This window comes from Protopterus annectens, chromosome 7.part0 (genome assembly GCF_019279795.1).
Source record: "Protopterus annectens isolate FY-2018-M chromosome 7.part0, PAN1.0, whole genome shotgun sequence".
In the NCBI taxonomy this organism is placed as follows: Eukaryota; Metazoa; Chordata; order Ceratodontiformes; family Protopteridae; genus Protopterus; species Protopterus annectens.
Window position 1 is genome coordinate 1,726,789,700 of NC_056739.1, and position 18,343 is coordinate 1,726,808,042.

Genomic DNA, 18,343 nt, shown 5'->3' on the forward strand with positions numbered 1-18,343 from the left:
GCTTGTTTCATGAAGTTACATATACAGAGCACAGCATCCCTCACCATCCACACAATAACTTCATTTTGGCTATTACATTTGCTGCTCTAATCATATTTCGCGTTTGCATATCTCACGTTCGACTGAACATAATATTCTTTTTATCTCATTTCACCAAGAGTGTACCTAGATTGCATTTGTCCCAACTCCTTGCTTGATCACTGTTTAACTATGACGACCTTACATAGCTAAGTGAAAGAAATTCTACCCTTAGTAATGTAATTCAGTTTGTTTCATGCATTGACATGAACTGACTGAATTCTTTTTCCCCAGAAAAACACATTTTGAATAGATGGTCCTCATAAGTTTTGACTAATCAAGTGAATGAAACATTACTCATAATATATTTTAGTTTGTTTCACACATTGGCATACAAACAATGCATATTCCTTACCTACCTCATAATAACCAAATTTTTATAACTTCCATTTTTGATTGATCAATTACCCATAGTATTTTATTTTACTTTATCTTATTTCACACAGTGACTGCACAAGTCACACCCTTGTAGTAACCAACATTTAAATAGGTACCTCTCACATACCTGACTCAAATGAAAGCTGTTCCACCCACAGTCATATAATATATTTTGTTTCACCAAATTATATACACTGACTACATCATCCACCACCACATAATAATTTGATTGTTCATAAGGTATATTTTACAGATTTCACCAGTTATAAAAAGTAATGTTACCCACAGTAATGCATTCTGCTTCTTTCATCCAGTGACCTATACAGAGTGCCCAACCACTTCCCAAGATTAAAACAATAACCACATTTTGACTTGGTACATCTCATATGTTTGGTCAAGTGAAAAAAATATTGCTCAAAGTAATGTGGTTCATTTCTTCACATGTCTATTTACAGCAACTGCACCCTTAAAATAACCATATTGTTACTGATACACCTCAAATATTTCATTGTTTGGGTGGAAGAAATGCTGCTCATAGTAATGCATTTCAGCTCACTTTACATGCACACACACACACACACACACACACACACACACACACACACACACACACACACACACACACACACACACACACACAGTGTACACCTCCAGAACAATAGCATTGGGATAAGGTAAATCTACTATGTTTACCTGATCAAGTAAAAGACATACTGCCTACAGTAATGTATTTTAGCATGATTCACACAGATGCATGCACAGATGTACTAACCACACTCTCCACAGTTTATCAAGGTACATATTTTCTATTTAACTGATCAAAATGTAATTCATACTGCACAAAGTAAAGCACATAGCTTGTTTCACCCAGTGACATACACAAGCTGCATATTCCTCTTTGTTAGAATAACCACATTTTAAGTAGGTACATTGGGCATGTTTGGCTAAACATGTGAATTAAATAATACTCATAGTAATGTATTTCAGCTCATTTCACAGTAGGATGCTCGCATACTGCACCCCTTCAGCATAACCACATTTGACCAGGTAGAACTCATGGATTTGACTAGGGCAATGTAATGCAGTAATGCATTTCAGCTTGATTCAGGCAGGTATATCACAGATCACAATGTCTTCCACTTCACAGTGAAAGGCACACTATCCATAGCACTATATTTCAACTCAGGTAAAACTTTTATATACACAGACTCCACTATTCTCTGACTCGCTACAAACACATTTTGAAAAAAAATATCATGTTTGACTGATTGTAGTAGTCCATTTCACATTGCTTTACACAGTGATGTACACAGGCTATCCTTACCCCACCCTCACCAGAATAACCACATTTTGGCTGAGTACATCTTGGATTTCTAACCGAGCAGGTAAGATAAATACTACCTATAGAAATGTATTTAAGCTTGTTTCAACCTGTGACATATAGTGACTGCATCTCCACAAAACCACTATATTTTGACTAAGTACATATATTTAACTGAAAAAAAAATGAAATAAGTATGGCCTTTGGTAATGTACTTGGGTAATTTCACACAGTGACTTTTAAAGACTGCATCTTGCCCCAAAACATATTTTGAAATGGCATGTCTCACATATTTGAAAGATCAAGTGAAATACATACTGCTCATAGTAATGTATTTCACTTTTGTATACACATTTATATATGAAGAGCCCACTATCCTTATCCCTCAATAACCACATTTTTGAAAACGTGTCTCTAACATGTTTGATCAAGTAAAAGCTATATTGCCCATTATGATGTGCTACAGTTTATTTTGCCCAGTGACATATGCAGACTGCATGCCCCCATACTTGCTCCCCAGAGTAACTAACTTCTTGATTAGATGCAACTCACTTTCCTGGTTAATCAAGTGAAATAAATTAATCATTGTGAAGTATTTCAGTTTGATTCAATCTGTTAAATGCATAAGTTACAACCTCCCTCAGAATTCCATCAGATTAACTACATTTGACAGGGAATGCATTAGATATCTGCCTGATCAAGCAGAATAAATACTGGCATTGCAGTTTATTTAACTAATTTTACAAACTGGCAAACAGAGAGGATGAGACATATTACCTTCTCACGAAATAGCTACATTTTGTCTAGGTGCATCTCACATATTCAATTGATCACATAAAACTTACACTAACCACAGAAGTACATTTCAGCTTGTTTCAGATAGTGGCATAAACAAAATGCAATGCACCCCCCCATGATCACATTTTGTAAATATGTGAACCTAATATTCTAGCCGATGAGGATAATTAAATACTGCCTTCAGTAATGCACACAAAGGGAACTTGTGTCGTGCATTGTGGGCTGTGACAGATTTGGGCATATTAGAACTGGCTGTGTTGTTCCAATTTTGTATGAACCCTAGTACATATCTTCACTGTAGAGGAATACATACATTATATGAACATAGATGGTGGTATAGTGGTGTGCCTGTTAACAGTGCTGCATATAACACTTAATGGCTGAGCTGCCTTTTGTGTGGAGCTTGGGTGTTATTGTCTGCATGTATATTTGCTTACTGCTTCCAGTTTCCTCCTCAAGACTTGTGGAAAGATGAACTGGAAATTCTCAAAAATGCCCATACGTGTGTGTGTGTGTGTGTGTGTGTGTGTGTGTGTGTATACATATATATATATATATATATATATATATATATATATATATATATATATGTGTGTGTGTGTGTGTGTGTGTATATATATATATATATATATATATATATGTATGTGTATATACATACACTACACACACACACACACACACACACACACACACACACACACACACACACACACATATATATATATATATATGTGTGTGTGTGTGTGTGTGTGTGTGTGTGTATGTGTGCATGTCTTACAGTGGGCTGGAATCCTGATCAAAACTGGTTCTTTGCCTTACTCTTATTGCTTACTGGGATAGACCTTTGCTCCTCTGTGACCCTTAAAAGGATAACATGCACATTAGACAATAAATGAATGAACATAAAGGCATGAGTTAAAGCAGAGTGGAAGTAAAACAACCATATATGTTTTGTGTAAAACATTTTATATGATGAAACAATTTTGACTTGAAACAAAGCTTTCCATAGTCATTATATGTGCACTGCTGTTTATCTAAATGTCTGCTGTATACAGACCAGCCTGCATGCCACATAGAATACTGATTTTCTCTCTGTGTTTTCATCCTGTTACATGTGTAGTACATGCGTCATAGGAATCTTTTAAAATAAAATCTGCAAGACTAAGTTTGTGCTGAAGCAAAACCATTGCTTATTTAATGCAGTGATTAAATCATGAATGATCCACCATGGACTTTCAAAAACTCTGAAAATCCTTTATTAAAATGAACCCTCAATAAAAAAGAAATGTTTGTAGCAAAATCCTTGTAGATAAATATATAAAAACACAAAAAGGTACATCATTCAGGATGGATAAGTGCTTCTGGTATTTCCCTTCCTCAGATCCTGTTGCAACTGAAAAAAATGTTCCATTTAGGGAAGGCTTAACCAATCAAGAAGTTCACACAAACTGAAATCTCCAGTGTAAGCCAGAGGTAAAACATCCTATCAGGACATGGTGGTAAAATTACACCCACCCTGGAATCCAGTCAGTGGAAAAACTTCAAGTGTAAGTTAAAAGATCACTCCATTAGGAGTGCATTTGCTTTCAAAATCAACACTGCTCTGCTAGAGCAGATACCAGTCCTCTTTCTTCAGATGGATTCAAAAAATAATGCAACACCTTAGTTAAAAATAAAACATAATATAGTAAATTGACACTGTTTCAATGAGGTGAATCTTGTCACATAAAAGGCTGTTATTCACAGTGCAAGAACCATAATGGAACAGCCTAAAACAATCACAGTGCATATATGAGCCATTCCCTCCAGTTCATGCCAACAAAATTTTCTATACAAGGAATAGTGAAGGAAGAGGGGGGCAGTGGGGGGTGCATGCTTTTCCTTGACTCAAAGATAGCTGAGAAAATCAGTGACAGGTTTTGAAATGTTTGGTCTTTAGAGTAGGTTTTAATGGAACCACACCATTAAGTCCAAGTTTACGATCAACTCGTAAGTTGATGATACAATCAATTTCAGCAACTTCAGTGGGATTCTGCACATCGCCTCCCCTTATGTTTTCAGGAATCAACTGTAGCACCATAAACTTAAAGGAGAGTGCAGGATGCATTTTAACATGTTGTGCTAAAGCACTGGTCTTGTCAGAATGGGCAATGTCATGTATAGGGCGAAGAATTCTTTCTTTAAATCTTTAAATTGGAGATCTGTCTACGCTCTATAGAAAGTATTGCAATCCTGTCAGTCAGCCACATAAATTAAATGCTTGCTGTTGCAGTTGGCTCGCACCTTAAGAGAAAAAGTCTAGCCAGAAACTGAATGGCGAAACAAATTAGAAACTGATGTACTGACAAGCCTTGCATTTTCCACATTTAATAGTCCCTTTTCTACCTTCAATGTGTTGAGATCTCCTAGTATTTCCATCTTTATGACACAAGAGTTGCTTGATGTTCTTTTTATTTTTGAAAGTAAATCTGGGTACATCTCTCACTATTTTCCTTAGACTCTGATCTTCCGTCAGCACTGGCCAATATTTCCTAATGATGTCACATACTCGACGAACATCTGTAGAATAGGTTAAGATGCACCTTAAGGGTGGAAAATGGTTATTGTGCTTAGTAACTTTCTCATCATGAGCAAATTGACTGGAAAAATAGGGTCGACCCTTCGTCTTTCTGATGTTCTGTACATCACAATTCTTCTGATTCACATCCCTATTGGAATAACCTCTCCTTTGCAAATGTATTTTAAGTTGCTGAAACTCTTTTTCAAATTCCTCATCACCTGTGCATAGCCTACAGATTCTAGTGGCTTTATTTTCAAATATATTGCAGAAGACATGCCTCGGATGCATATTATCTTTTTGCAGATAATGAGATAATGGGGCCCATGGATGCTGCATTTAGAAAGAGCAGAATTAATCTGGCAGCTAAAACTACATTCTTATGTATGGCCAGGTTTGAATGACTACTGTGTAATCAATAGTATACTCAGGCTAAAAGCATTACTTAGGTGAGATAATTTGTAAGCTGGTTTTAATTATTGCTGACCTGTGTTAGGGTAGTGATTTAATAAGTATATTTACTTATATATATATTTTTTATATATATTTTTCTATAACAAGAAATATTGTAATTAATAATATTCTACTAGGATGTCTTTAGATTATTTATTAATGAAGGAATTTAGTTAATGTATTTTATGTATGTGTGTTTTATATATATATATACGCTTTATATTTTAAAATTTAAAATTTTGTTCATGATATCATTTCCTTTCTAGTGTAAGGCGGGCTTAACAATGTTATTTAAGAAGTTCAATTGTGGTTTAACACTGTTTTAGCCTAATGAAGTTTGTTATTTCACAAACAAAAAGCGCTTCACTGTATTTCATTAAATAAAAGTTTTGCTTGCACTCTGAACATTTTTTTTATTGTGATTCCTACAGTTTGTTTATTGGGTTTTCATTTTTTGAAGATAATGATTCCTCCAAGTTCTCTTCCTGTAAATACTAATCTCTAGTCCTACATCCAGATGTAAAAATAACTTTACATTGAGAAACACAATGGCTATCTTAGAGTACCGTGCTTCAAAGAACAGGAAGGTGGTCGTACTGTTCAGAAATTCTATGAATAATTTCAGTTGAATGTCATCCCATTCCCAGACGAAAAGCATATTATCCACAAACTGACCATAATAAATCAAGTGGGTGGCCCATGGGTTGGATTCATTAAAGATATGTTCTTTCTCCCATTGGGCAATCACATTCTCTGAGTAGCTACTGGCACATGGGGTGCCCATAGCAATACCCCAATGTTGCCAATAGTACTTGCCATCATAAATAAAAAGATTATTCTGTAGGATGATTTCTAATAATAAACAGATTTGTTCTGTACATTTCAATCTAGATTGTACAAACCATTTAACAGCTGCAATGCCATATGAGTTGGGAATGACAGTAAACAAACTTCATAAATCTAGGGTCACCAAAATAAAATTGGAGAAATCTGTATATGATTTCATTTTACCATACAGTTTCTCCGGAAAATCTCCAGTGTCTTTAAGTATGGTATCAACTTTTAGTAGAAGTTTTTTTAGTTAGTCTTCTACATATACTGGAAGTGATTCAGTGACCCAACCCCATCCGGCTACTATGGGGTGCAGAGGGGGGTCGCTTAAACATTTGTGAATTTTCAGCAGACCACTAATAGTGGGTATCTGGGCATGTGCTGTACTGAAAAAAATCAAATAGCTCTTGAGAGATGAGTCTAGTGGCAAGCATATCACTCAAGGTGTTACTGACCTCATTAACTACTTTTTCAAGCTCTTTCCTTGTAATATTTTGATAAGTTCTGTTATCTCGTAACATCTCCTCCATCTTTCTCTTGTAGTCATTCAAGGTTATTACCACCAGCGCCCCTCCTTTATCTGCTGGTTTGACTACAATGTCATAATTTCTCATTAATTCCAATAAAGCTTTTCTTTCTCCAGTGGTTAAATTATGATATTGTTGGCCTGTTTGCTACTGTCTTAAGTTGGCAACATCGTTCTCACATAGATGTACAAACAGATCAATGGCTGGATGATTTGCTGGCACAAAGGTGCTCTTTTTTGTACTGTTTCTGCTGGAAAGTGTTATCATTTTTCACATTTTTATTGCCAGAAATATTCTTCAGTGAGACATTTCTCCCAAGTTGTTTGATATCTATCACAAATTCACTCAGCCTGGAGTGAAAAGCTTGAATGAATGACGGACCTTTATTCAACACTTTAATGTGGTCATTACTTAGAATGACGTCAGACAGGTTAAATACCAAGCATGGAGAGGTCTCTATGCCATTGATTTCTTCCATTTCTTCTCCCTGCTTAGTGATCTGTTCATTCTCTTCTTTGTTGTCCTGATATGAAAAGGTAGTTTCTGAAAAATCAGAATAAATGCAGCTCCATCTTTGGGCATAGTACCTATTCCTGTAGAGGTGGAGGAGAGAGCAATATTCAAGCTCAGTTGGCTGTTGGCATTCACACTCTCTGTGTTAGTACAGAATCATTGTGGTTAGATGAGTTCTCAGATGCATTACTTAGTGCTGCATCAGCACTAGCTATAGCACTGGCTGCAGCAACAGAATTCTGTTTGGTGCTGATATTATTGGCACATGAATTAAAATTGCTATCATGGTTGAAACTTTTAGTTGCAGTGTGAACTTTTCTCCTGCCCTTTGATAAACCATTTGAATCATCAGATGTATTGTTTTTAGGCCATTCAAAGATATTATTTTTTTCAGTACAGCACACGCCCAGATACTCACTATTCGTGGTCTGCCGAAATTTAACAAATGTTTAAGTGACCCCCACCCTCTGCGCCCCATAGTAGCCGGGCGGAGTTGGGTCACCAAATCACTTTCTGTATATGTAGAGGACCAACTAAAAAAACTCTTACCAGAAGTTGATAACATACTTAAAGACACTGGATATTTTTTGGAGAAACTGTATGGTAAGATGAAATCATATACAGATTTCTCCAATTTTATTTTGGTGACCATAGATATACAAAGTTTGTTTACTGTCATTCCCAACTCATATGGCATTGCAGCTGTTAAATGGCTTGTACAATCTAGATTGACATGTACAGAACAAATCTGTTTATTATTAGAAATCATCCTAGAGAATAATCTTTTTATTTATGGTGACAAGTACAATTGGCAATGTTGGGGTGTTGCTATGGGCACCCCATGTGCCAATAGTTACTCTAACATTGTGATTGCCCAATGGGAGAAAGAACATGTCTTTAATGAATCCAACCCATGGCTACCCACTATATTTATTATGGTTGGTTTGTCGATGATATTCTTTTCATCTGGGAAGGGGATGACATTCAACTGAAATTATTTGTAGAATTTCTGAACAGCACGGCCACTTTCCTGTTCTTTGAAACACAGTACTCTAAGACAGCCATTGAGTTTCTCGATGTTTACATCCAGATGCAGGACTAGAGACAAGTATTTACAGGAAGACAACTTGGAGGAATCATTACCTGCACAAAGATAGTATGCATCCGAGGCATGTCTTCCACAATATATTTGAAAATCAAGCCACTAGCATCTCTAGGCTATGCACAGCTAATGATCAATTTGAAAAAGAGTTTCAGCAACTTAAAATACATTTTCAAAGGAGAGGTTATTCCCATAGGGATGAGAATCAAAAGAATTGTGATGTATAGAACATCAGAAAGATGAAGGGTCGACCCTATTTTCACAGTCAATTTGCTCATGATGAGAAAGTTACTAAGCACAATAGCCATTTTCCACCCTTAAGGTGCATCTTAACCTATTCTACAGATGTTCGACAAGTATGTGAGATCATTAGGAAATATTGGCCAGTGCTGACAAAAGATCAAAGTCTAAGGAAAATAGTGGGAGATGTACCCAGATTTACCTTCAAAAATAAAAAGAACATCAAGCAACTCTTGTGTCATAAAGATGGAACTACTAGGAGATCTCAACACACTGAAGGTAGAAAAGGGACTATGCTCAGTAAAGTGCATAGTCACGTCAGCAGTGTCAGCTGTAACCGGAGCACTGTGTCCAAACACCAGTAACTAACATTTTCAAAACTCTACCGATAGCCCACAAGAGCTCCACAGAACCATACGCAAACTTGTTCTGCAATATACTGTCAGACTGACAGTGTTGCTGACATAACTTCCTTTTCTTAGGGGATGTAGGGCAGCCATTAGACATATGGATCCGTAGCTCTTCTCTTCAATTCTGTTCCCTGACTAGAGGCAATATTAAAACAGATAAGCTTCTCAACTTAGTACAGATCAAACATTTCAAGTGCCTGTGCCATGCCTGTACTGAATTTTGTGTGTGTGGTAGGAACATAAAGTTCAACTCAGACACATTCTAGAATGATACTGGGAATAGGGGTGGAAATCTGGACAAAGCTGAAGTTCTGGTACTGAATTTCCTCACCTTTCCCAACAGGTACCAATCGCTAAAATACTTAACCAGTTCTTTTCCATCTGCAGGGATTGAGTCCCAAAGCAGATAAAAGGCAACCAAGACCTCGTCCTCATGCAGAAAAGCAAGGGCAGCCAAGTTCTTTACAGCTAGCTGGAAATTCAAGGAACTATTGTACAAAGAAGAGAGACCCAGACCTTCACCTTCCTCCACATATTCTGACCAAAGTGGAAAATGCCCCCCTTTGTCACTGCCCCATTCACATTTGGTCTCACACTTATTATGGTGGCAACCTCAAAATCACATAATATAAATTTGACATGTCTCTAAAACCCTTGTTCTGACAAAAGATAAAAGATACAGTGCCACATAATGTTATAACATTTCAATTATTTCTTTGACATCGGACAAAATATCAGCGAAACAGAGTTGCTATAGCCACCGTACTTGACCAACCCTTTTATACTGTATAATTGGTGACAGATGACACCCTTTTAAAAGTAGGTCGCATCCATCATTCAGATTGTGGCTGTACTGAGGTCAAATTGTTTACAGTGCAAAACACTACAACTGCAGTATCCAATAAGGCATCAACTTGTTTCACTAGGAACTGGCCAGTTTTCAACAGGAACATAGCAACATCTAATGTTTCTAACATTATTTTGGGTCTATCCTCCACTGTACCTGGTGCACCTGTTGTAGTAATGCCTTTCTGGTTGGTAGGCTGGGAATGAAATCAACAGAAGTGGATGCAATCACATTGTCAGCTAACAAACATGGTGTATCCCGTGAAACAGCAGCCCTGTGTTTTAACTCAGAACATAAGCTATAACCTCTTGGTTTCAATGGGATCACCTTCATGATTATGGGCTGCAGACTTTGTCATCTGCTCACCCTCAGTTAATGATATATTTACAGCCTGACCTGTACATTTAGTTTGAGTTTATATTTACAACACCAGTACCATTTGCTTTTGAGAGTGCACTCTAAATTATATATATAGCCTTCAATAATTTATACTGGTTTGCCTTTCTGTGAGGCTGTTGTGGTATAACTTTGGCCGATAGAACCCATGCTTGAGAAGCTAATATCTGCCGTACTGTTACTTTGAATTTCCTTGCTATGTGGTAAACAGGATGATGTGTTAAAGGCACCCTGCTTGTTTTTATAGTCTGCATGCCTTTAAGGAATGGAGTTTGATATTGTGAGGATAGATATTTTGTATTTCCGACATTGTGAAATTTCATGCTTATTGTCTTTACATTTTTTGGTTTAGATTTTGTGATTGTTTGATTAAATGAAGTAGATCCAGATTCACATATTGTTCTAAAATTTTAAACATAAAGATTGTTGAATGCACACATAGTTAACTGCAGTGATAAAAACACCACTACCTATTTGCAAAGCACAATACTTAAACCAAGCACTACAGCACAAGTCTGTTTCTTTTATAGTGTCCAATAGCACTTTATAGCTGATGACTTCAGCAGTGTCTGCTTAGAAGAAGATGGTAATAGCAGTGTCTCACATGCTGGTGTAAAATTATCTTTTAAATGTTAACCAAGTGAACACACACACCGGTTGACTGCAGGGAGAATTAAACTCCTACCTAACTGTTTACAAAGCACAGCACTTAACACAAGAACCACAGCACAAGTCTGGTTTTTATAGCATCTGACAACACTTTATAGATTATGACATCAGCAGTGTCTGGTGAGAAGAAGATGGTAATAGCAGTGTCTCATGTGCTGGCGTGAAATGCTCTCTCAAATATCAAGTAAGTTAACATGCACACATACATGTCAATTGACTGCAGTGAGAACAGTACCCCCTCCCTAACTATTTCTAAAGCAGAGTACTTAATGCAAGTGCCACAGCACAAATCTGCTTTTTGAGTATCTAACAACACTTTATAGTGGATGACATCAGCATCTGGTGAGAAGAAGATGATAATAGCAGTGTCTCATATGCTGACATAAAATGCTCACTTAAATGTCAAACAAGTGAACACACACACACACACACACACACACACACACACACACACACACACACACACACACACACACAGTAACCCACATTGAGAATAGAATCCTTACCTAGCTATTTATAAAGCACAGTACTTAATGCAGGTGCCACAGCACAAGTCTGGCTTTTATAGTGTCTGACAACTTATATCTGATGACATCAGCAGTGTCTGGTGAGAAGAAGAAGGTAATAATAGTGTTTTACATGCTGGTGTAAAATACTCTCTTGAATGTCAACCATGTAAACTCACACTAGTTGACTGTAATGAGATTAGAGATTAGAACCCTTACTTAACTAAAGAACTCAGTATTTAACACAAGCTCCCCAGCATAAGTCTGACCTTCACAATACTGCTGGACAATTTATAGTGGATGACACCATCATTGGATGTTTGGGAGAAGCTGCCCTTTTTGAAATGGATGGGTAGCCATGTATGACTACCAAGATGTTAAATTCTGCATGGTACCAGATTTATGATAGTAGAATACAGACTGATATTCCTCTGACTATGCACACACACTTACACATACATAGAGACATAGGCATAATGTGGCTGCTGTGCTAATCTATCACACATGTAATTAAATTGTTCCCAATTGCAAAACACAGTATATGATGATTGCAACTCCAATGAAGTATGTATTTGCCTTGTTAGAGTTGTATTTATAGATGATGCTATAGTCATTATATGATTTGGTTGACGTATCCTGTTATGAGATTGGTGTGCAAAGTGTGGATGTAGTATTTCCTATTGTGTTTCTAATATGCAGGTATACTTTAAGGGCTAGCTGTACAAACTATACAAAAACATCTGTCGGGAAGGCACATAGCAGAAATGAGACGTTTTCTGCTTACTCTCAGTATGTTGTGTAAATTACACACTTAAATTGTCACATACAGACACACATTTTTTGAGATCATATCTGTGTGTTCATATTTGTGAATAATTGCTGACCGCATTAGTACAAGTGTGCATTGTCAGTATAAATATGTACATGGTATCTAACAAAGCATTTCTGGTATTTATTTATGTAGTGTAGTTGATATTTGGGAGCAAGTACTGAGATACCAAGTGTCTAGTGCATGAGTGTAGCACATAACTACAGTTTAAATATGTGTTCAGTCATTAAAAGGTGCCTTCTCTTTGGTTGTCTTTTACATGAACTTTACTGGTATGAAGACTAACTATGCAGTAAACACAAGTAATACATGCTAATAAGCACTTTCCATACTGCACTGCTGAACAACTGGCTTGCACGATTGATGGCAAAGTGTTTCTGCATGCGAGATACACATTTAAGGAGTCTTACTGAACTTGAGAAGTGCTTATCTATACTGGCTATGGTAGACACAGCTAACAGATACAATGGTCTTGATATGGTTTTCATAAGTAGTTTGTAACATAAATGTTGGGTCATAAATTCTATAACTGTAAAATACATATATATATATTAATACTGCTTTCCCTGTTTGTGCCCAGTTAAACGATGAGCAAATGAGGTGCTCTGCTTCACTGATAAAATCATGAGAGAGTTCTATTGGTTTGCTTTCCTCCAAGCAAACACATTAATCAGAGAGGCCCGGCACTCAGCACTTTGGACAGTACTGAGTGTAGTAAACACAGCTGTTGCATAGCAGACTCTGTGGCAGTAGCTGTAAGAACACTGAGCTCTTACTTTCAGACGAGATGATACAAGGTTTAAATCCAGCTCTATCTAATAATTTTAAATATGTATTCATAATATAATTAAATAATTACATGTGATAATTTTTGAAATGTGAGAGTGATGATTATGGTGAAGTACTGTAAATCAACTGCACTCAAGTGAATTATGTCAACCGTATACATATGGAGTTACATATTGATACAGCCATCAGGCTAAATTAAATAGTTATTTAAATTAAATTTTTAATATATGTGCCTTTATTCTACTTTATAAGTTCATAGGTTCATAGGTAGGTACTAGGCTATTGGCTCTAGGGCCTATATAAGCCTAGCCAAATGGTACCCTGGCTTTTGCCACCCAAGAAAATTATTTTCCTGTGCCCCTGTCAAGCAGAGCCACAGAAGTGATCCCTGGGGTAAATTTCCTATCTCCCATCCAATGAGGAGCTTTGTTTGATATAGATATGTAGTTTGTTCCAGAGTATGGGAAGTCTCTGAGATAGGAATCTATCCCTCCAGCATGTTCTGTTTATTGTGATGATAAGGTTTAGTTCCCTAGAGTGTGTAGCTCAGAGGGATTGGGATTTCTTTACGTGGAGCATGTCCAACAGCTCTGGGTTTGACATAGCTTTGTATGTTAGGCAGAGATCGCCTCTGAGTAGGCGATATGCGACAGAGTAAAGCTGGAGTTTTTTTAGACGGTCTGTGTAGGGCATCTGTTTGAGGCCAGTAATCCTCTTTGTGAGGTATTTCTGTGGTCTTTCCAGTTGTTGTAGATGTCTTGTGAGGTACATACCAAAAGGGGTGTTGTACTTTATAATGGGTCTAATGAGTGATGAGTAGAGGGGAGCAATGACCTCTTTTTTCCTTGATGAGAAACCTTTTGTGATGAGGTGTGCCATGTAGAAGGATTTCCTGACTACTGTGGCAATGTGATTATCAAAGGAGAGACTACTGTCCAACTGTGTCCGAAGGTCTCTTATCACACTTTCAGTGTTAAGTAGACCACCGACTATGTGGTAGTTCATGGGTACAGAGTTTTTACCAAAAGGGATGACAATGCACTTTTTGGCATTGAGCTTGAGGCCATGACTTTGACACCAGGCATCTGTCTCAGTGAGGCCCTTTTGTAGGATGCCCACATCATTAGGAGATTTGCAGTCATCTGTGAACTTTGTTAGCCAAAGACCTTCTGTGTTAGCCTGTACTTCAGATAAGTAAATACCAAACAGGAGAGGACCTAGGACTGAACCCTGTGGTACTCCACTTGTCACTGATTTGAAGTTGGATTTAGAGTCTGCTACTTTCACAGTGTGGGTTTGGTCAGTGAGCCAGTTGGCAACCCATCTTGTAACATAGGGATTTATACCTAGTTTAGTGAGTTTGTCTATAATTCCAGAGTGGGGGATGGTGTCAAAAGCCTTGGCGAGATCTAGATAGGCTGTGTGTACCACCTTACCCTCATCCACAGCTTTGGTGACCGCTTCAAAGAAGTCTGCCAGGTTTAGGAGACATGATCTGCCTTTTACAAACCCAAACTGGGTAGGGTCCAGAGTTTGGAGATTACCAATGTCGTTGTTTATAAGTTCCATGATGATACGCTCCATAGCCTTGCAGACCAGGCTTGTCAGGATAATGGGGCGGTAGTTCCTGGAGTCTGTGGTGGCTCCCCCTTTGTGGAGTGGGATAACCGTTGCTGTACACCATTCAGTGGGCACAAAGCCTGAGGTGAGGCTATGACTGAACATGGTACTTAGGTGGGGTGCCAGTTCGTTCTGTAGTTCATGTAGAACGCAGCCTGGGATGTTGTCAGGTCCCATGGATACTGTGTTCTTGGGTTTGGAGAGTGTGTTTTTTACCAGTGCAGCCGTGATTACAGGTACTTTGCATTCTTCCGGTATAGAGAATGGCCCTTTAGGGGATGAGAGAGAGGGGTAAAGTTAGCACTGAACCTATCTGCCAGGATGTTGGCAATATCCGTTGGTTCTGTATATTTAGTGCCATTGTGCTGTAACTCAGAGCAGATCCGAGTGTTGCCATTGAGATTCTTGGCATAGCTATAGAATGCTTTGTGATTGTCTTTAGAATCAGTGGCGATTTTGTTTTCGTAACTAGCTTTGGAGGATTTTATGAGGGATCTCAGCTTCTTACTGAGGCTGACCACGGAGTTCCTCCAATCATGGGATTTTACTCTTTTTTTGCAACAGTTTCTTTCTTCTGTTGTAGAGTTTGTTTATAACAGGGGACCACCAGATTGGCTTCCTTTTTTTGGATTGGTTCTGTTAGGGATTGCACGATCCATGCACTCGTGTAAGTGATTATAAAGTGCAATTGTATAAGATTCAGCAGTCCTATCTCTATTATCCATCAGCATGGGTGTCGTGAAATTTGCCACTTCTGTCTTAAGAAGTGTGAATTTGGCTTTGGAGAAATTTTTTTACAGTGGTTTCCCTAATGGGGGATGGGGCTGGGATGTGGATGTCTAGGGTGATTTGCTTGTGATCGGATCTGACCAACGAGGAATTGATCTCTGGTGTGAAACACTGGTTGCCCATGTTGGTAATGACCAGGTCTAGGATATTGCTGCCCCTGGTTGGGGTGTGGATAAGTTGATCCAAGGCACTGGAATTTATGAATTCCAGAAAACGTTGAGCACAAGAGTTGGTACATGAGTAGTTTTCCCAGTTAATGGTGGGGTAGTTGAAATCGCCCATTATTAGGGTGTTAGGTTGTACCCTAATATTTTCCAGTGTATCAAAAAATGAGGAGTGTGAATCCTGGGGCATGGTGGGGGATCTGTAGCAAGCTACAATTTGCATTGTGGTCTTGCCCAGACTTAGTTGCACTTGGATAATCTCAGATGCATTATGCTGAGCAACTAGCCTGGAGGTGTGGATATCCTTAATGAATATGAACACGCCTCAGCCTTTAGTGCTTCGGTCCAAGTTAGGTGGCCAAAAGATGTGGTATGAAATATAGTCTGGAAATGCAGGGGTGCTCTTTGGAGCCTTGAACCAGGTCTCTGTCACTGCACAGATGTTGATGTTCTCCATTTTAAGGAGTTCCTCAAGTGAGTGCATTTTGAGGTTTAGACTTCTAGCATTGAGTAGCATTACCCTCAGATTTTGCTTACTTGTACCTGTTACAGTGGTAAATTTGTCACTTGAATCTTGCCTAAAAAAGGCACTATAGGGGTGGCAAGAGCCTTAGCCAGTATCTGGAATCCCAAGGGTGACAGGTGCAGGCCATCTCTGGCAAAGCAACATGGTTTGTCGATCATGTTATCCCAGGCGGACAGATACTGGATCCCCTTAGAATGACACCAGAAGCTTAGCCAATTGCTGAAGTCACTCATTTTGTCCTTGTACTGTGGTATCATTCTGGGTGATGGCAGGATGCTACTCAGGGCTAGGGTCATACCTGCCTCTGCTACAAGATCAGAAAGCTCCACCATGTCTCTTTTCATGTAGTCCAGGGAGGTACGTCTCAGGTCATTCACACCAACATGGACAATGACAGAGTCATATTTGTACTTGCTGTGGAGTGACCTGAGTACATGCGTTATGTGGCGGATCCCGGCACCTGACAGGCAGCTGACAGTGACTTTCTCCTTATTTAGCCTGGTGAGTGGAACATCAGTGTGCCTGACTATAGAGTCACCTATGACTAGAGTGTTAGGTACGTTGCTATGGCTTATGGGCTGTGGTTGATTGGCACACTGAGTTTGTGGGCTATGTGTCATTTGGGTTGTGTTGGGGGGTGGAGGTTGCTTGTGTTTCTGCTTTGGAGGTCCCTGTTGCTTGGGTAGATTTTTTTTGAGAGCCTCCATGAATGTAGGTGTGTGTTTTGTGTTTCTATGTGTGTGTTTTGGTGGTGTAGGTTTCAAGAGACTATGTGATGAGTGTGGTGTGGTGCATGTGTTTACCTTCTCCTCTTGACTGTCTAGTCCAGTCTTGGGTGAAGAGAGCTTTGCTTCCAGTTTGGTTATATAAGTGCATCTCCCACAGGTTGTAGTGTTGAGTGGTAGGAGGAGAGGGTTGTCTGTGTACATGAGGCAATTGCTGCATTGCCCCAAGATGCCCAGATTCATCAGGTAGACAGGAGAAAACACTGGGAGCTGGCCGTTAGACATGCCTGGATAGGTGCTTATTAATTAAGTACTAAAAACTGTTTTTCTCCAGACAAGTGAGGAAAGTTGAGTGCTGTAGTAATTTGTAGCTTATTTAGTGCTTACAATGAGTTCTGAACAAGTGATGAGCTCAAAGAAACAGATTTGAGTGCTGAAACTAGAAAACTGGCTAGTTCTAAGAAACAAAATTAAGCTAGAAGGCTTCCCTCCAACACAGAAAGGCTTGGGGGCTCAGGAGCTTACAAACAGTCCTGGATACAGCAAATCTGTATCTGGACTAGACATCTTATAGGAAAGGCAGGAAACAAGCTTAGAATTTTTTTTTTTTTTTGTAAAGTGGAAAGGGGAAAGAAGGAGCAGAAGCTAACTGGGTTGGCCTTTTCAAATGTTCTCCCGGGAATAGGTAGAATGAGGTAATGACACTAGACTGGGAGGAGTGTCCCAGATCAAATCTACAGTAGGAGCGGGCAACTGCAAAGCCACCAAGTATAAAAATAAGATACCAAGAGGGTAGGGGGTGAGAAACAAAAATCAGAACAAACAAACCCAACCTGATGCTTAACAATTGTAGAAAATTCTACTTAATACCTCACACACAGTGAGTAAAATAAAAGTGCTATAAATAACTCAGAAATAAGCAAAAAACAGGATACTTAATGTTGTATATCTCAGATTCGTTAGCTCAGAGCCCTTCCTCCGACTTCCTCCGATTAACTCAGTGTGAAACGGCAGAAACAGTCACAAGTTAACTTCTTAAGTAACAAAGTTGAAACCTGAAACAACTTTAAAAAAGCTTGAAAGAACGAATGAGGTGCTTATTCCAAGGCATAGTCCAGGCAACCCCAGTCAGCCAATGACCACAAACAATTCACTCTCACTGAAATGCTATACTGGCTTTGGCTAAGCTATGATGACCTGGGACATGTGCTCAGACACACAGCCTCTACTAACAAACAACTAGGCCCAAAACACAAGCCTGAGTATGGACAATGC